Raw genomic sequence first — 4,003 nt, forward strand, 5'->3', positions numbered from 1 at the left:
CTGTCAGCACAGAGCCTGACATGGGGCTCGAACTCACGAACTGTGAGATCTTGACCTGAGCTGAAGTTGGACATCTAATCGACTAAGCCACCCAGGTGCCCCTATCTCAGTGTTTCTAAGAAGACTTTACTACCACTTGCCTTTTCACCTTTTTGTCTTTTCACTTTTTTGTCATTTCTCAGAGCAGCATGAAAATACTTACATATAAAGTCTCCAGCAAAGCACCAGCATTTGCTTCTCAAAATTATCAAGGAGATAAAATCGATAGCTTATTGTTGTCAATCATCTTAAATTATTTTATTCAGAAGAAGCATCTACTTTAAAATCACATAAATGGTACAGTAATGTGATTTCAAATATCTGACACTCTCTGTTTTTTCTTCTTTAATAGCTCCCAGCAGCGGTAACCAAGACATGTCAGCCTGGTTCAATCTATTTGCAGACTTGGATCCACTTTCAAACCCAGATGCTATTGGACACTCAGATGATGAACTTCTTAATGCTTGATTGAAATAATGTTGTCACTTCAGTGGCCTTGAGACATCAATTTTACAACATACTGCCTTAGTGGAAAGGAGTTTATATTGTAACCCATACACAAAAGCATCGTGTTTGTGAATATAACACTTTTCAGCCAACTTTAAACATATGGTAAGGACCACATTTGAATAGACTAAGTATCTCTTTAATATCCTGGATCTGCAGCTATTGATAATATGTGGAAAATATTACAAACCATTGAGTGTGAAAAGATACCAAAACTATTTCAAAACAACAGGAAGGAATAATTCTGTAAATAAGGAGTTGGGCTTATTTCTTTGGAAAGCCTTTTATGTTCAGGTTGCCTTGCTGGCTGTGCGAATTCTATATGTGGATAAAGACAGCATGTAAACTGGGTTGGGATTTGGGGTTGGTTTTTAAAACCGTAGCACGGGGAGTTTTCTGTTGTGGAAAATAGCACTAGAACCAGACCAGTTTTGTCTTTAGCTAGAAAAATAGATTAAGATTTGAGAACTCAATTTGCTTTCATGAAATCATAGAGAACTTGGTGCTTTTCTCCTCCTGGGGACTAAAATGTAATATTACTTAGTTTTTTTCCTTCATACAAAATCATGGACACCCCTCAATTCCATGATTGAATTTTCATAGGGAAGTAGCAGGATGATTTGTTTGCTAAATCCATCCTCTGTAGAAACATAAACCATCTCCTAAACCACAAGACTGTCTAGTAATATTCAAGATATTGTACAGGTGTGTACAGGCTGATTTTTTTACAGTTTGCTACCATAATGTACAGTATTCATATTCTTTCTGAAAAGAAAACAAGGGGAGGACAGTCCCTAAGCAAATGGCAGTAGTATTCCTGAAATTACCGAGGAACTCCTTTCTGAATGAGGGAAAAATGCTAAACAACTTATCCTTATACTGTATAAGGATACATGTATCCTTATACATATTGCTCTATATGATCAATAAGAAATGGTCTTATTTTTCCGCATTTTCCTTTTCGTGGGCGACATCATCTGAGGCTCTGTTTGATTACCATGGGAAAACTGTTACCCTTACTGGAGGGAAGTTAGTGTAGGCTAATGAGCACACAGCCATTGGGTATATGTCAGTCAATATCCTGTTCTTTTTTCTTGCATATCCTTCTATTTTACGGCAGTTCTTCAGATGTCTTAGTTTTGTCATCCAGTCCATTGCAACTCCATAAGGAAACATTTTAACTAAGTTGTTCATAGCAGTTTCTGTGTACTTCTAGTTTTAAACAAGCTTATTGATCATTTATAAGAGAATGGCTTGTAATGTCTGAGTCACGGTATATAGAGGAAATGAACCAGTGTGAGTAAAGTGCCGTCCATCTCCATGCATAGCACTTTGGCCTAGCTATAATCTGAACCACCCAGCAGCTCTCCAGAAAATTGCTACTATGGTGCAGTACTGCAGAAGCTGGAAAGACCTTGTCTGAGGATCAGAGACATGGACTCGGGAAAAGATTATGTAATCTTTTCAGGCTTATTCCCAATTTTTTTATTTGGTTATCCCTTCAGAAGGATATTTTAATTCTTTATTCAGTAAAATCCTCCAGAATGCAGTACTGCTGGTGATTAAATCCTGGCTGAACACTAAGGGTTATGATTCATAATCTAAATTATATGCCTATGGTAGATCTCTGCTCTCAACTTTGAATACTTCCAAAAAAAACGCTAACTTTATATCATGAGTTTGTACCATTTTTCTTTAATTTGCTTTCACTAATGCATTAGTTCAGAAATAATTTGTGTATATCTTTCACATGCATGTTATTGTGTATAAACAAAGATACCCCAACACAGAGGAAAACCATTGGTCTCTCCAAGCCAGAACCCTGAATCCCAGACTATAAATGTGTACAGACACTGCCTTCAATTTTCAAAGAAAGAACAAAAGTCCTCAAAAAAAAAAAAAAAAAACCCACACACAGTAGATTTTTATTTGGTCCTTAGATTCTTTTAAAATGTCTTCTCTCAATACAGAGTACGTGGTTGCTCCTTGAATCCAAAAGCAATTAACTGTATTAGCAAGTTCATTTATAATTTCAGCAGATCTAACAATTGCATTTTTGAAGAGCACATTGAAAACTTTGTTATTAAGATGAAAGTAACTGTATATTTTTAGTATTATTTGAAGTTCAGTCATTAATTTAGAGGCCAGAACCGAAATCTGGCTGTATTACACCTAGGTTACTAATAAAGGAAACCAGCCACATATTCAGTAGGGAGTGAAAGGAGCGACAGGGTAAACATAGAACAGGAAGGTGATCAGTTGCTATTTGTCTAAATCTAGATCAAACATTCAATAAGAAGTAAATTAATTAACTTTAACCAAAAGTAGGCTGAGAACTCAAAGTAAATGTATGGTTTTTATATTAAATTGGGAGAACATAATCTCTCCTGCTTTTTAATGCCAAATAAGAATGGATTTAACCTTTGAAAAGCCCCCAAAGAACTAAAATTTGTCTAATCTTTCTTACAACCACTTTACAAATTAGACAGGAATAGGAATACCAGGGCATATTATGATAAAATTGATGTAACTTTGTATTTTTTGAAATCTTTCATTAACTGTAAAACATAGCTCTGATATGGTTAGAAACAAAATGTATTTTTTTAAAAAAATAGGTTTTGGTATTTGCACAATGAAAGTGTTTGTATTTCAACTATGGATATTTATTTCACATAATTATCTTTATAGACCATCTGGAAATGTAGAGGTCTTTACAGCTTAAGAACAAAAGAAAGTTTGTGTTCTATTTTACTCAGCCTCTTTTAATAAAGATTACAAGATGGCATAAAACAAAGTTTATTTCCTGAAGTATTCAACACAAATGCAATTATAGTTAAACTATTCAAAAATTTGGGTTTTACCTCAGGACCATAGTAGTAAAAAGGTAGGTAGTTTGAATTGATCTAGATAACACAGAATGAAAATAAAACCAAGGCAATTAATATCATTGTGAGACTGATTCTTTTTAACTTCATACAGAAGGGACTTTGTAAAATGTGGGAAACAGAATGTGTATGTTCTTTGTGTGAATACACTCAGTAACAAAATACAAACCATCAAAATACCAAAATTTTGAGTCTAGAAACAATAACCAATGAAATATAAGCAAAGTATTTAACCTGACTTGCTGAGGGCAGGAATAAGAAAAAGAAAGCCAGAACGGATCTAGTTTATTTCAGTCTTCCACAGTATTGGCAGGGCCCTGTGTTTTCTTTGAGCAGTGAAGCAGCCCAAGAATCTTGGGATACTGAGGTTAAATTTGGAAGGAAAAACAAACTTTATTTTTTTTTCAGTGTTCTCAAGGTAGTTTTTTTTTTAATATAACACTATTTTTTTAACATATGCAATTATTTTCCATCATTTACAATACAGTAGTTACAATGACACTCCAAATGGATAAGCAAAGTAAAAAATCAGAACCCCAACTTCTATTTCATGTAATTAGATTTATACAGAA

The 4,003-nt window shown here is 34.3% G+C and overlaps 1 long non-coding RNA gene across 1 annotated transcript in view; it reads left to right on the forward strand.

The window, feature by feature from the left end:
• Positions 1 to 389: 389 nt before the first annotated feature.
• The window catches only part of LOC115287520, a 9,622-nt gene continuing 6,008 nt past the window's right edge, over positions 390 to 4,003 (forward strand). Inside the window, exon 1 of the long non-coding RNA XR_003906521.1 lies at positions 390 to 651. This is a non-coding gene — a long non-coding RNA (uncharacterized LOC115287520). The remainder of the gene's footprint in view (positions 652 to 4,003) is intronic.

The sequence above is a fragment of the Suricata suricatta genome, chromosome 3 (genome assembly GCF_006229205.1).
Source record: "Suricata suricatta isolate VVHF042 chromosome 3, meerkat_22Aug2017_6uvM2_HiC, whole genome shotgun sequence".
NCBI lineage: Eukaryota > Metazoa > Chordata > Mammalia > Carnivora > Herpestidae > Suricata > Suricata suricatta.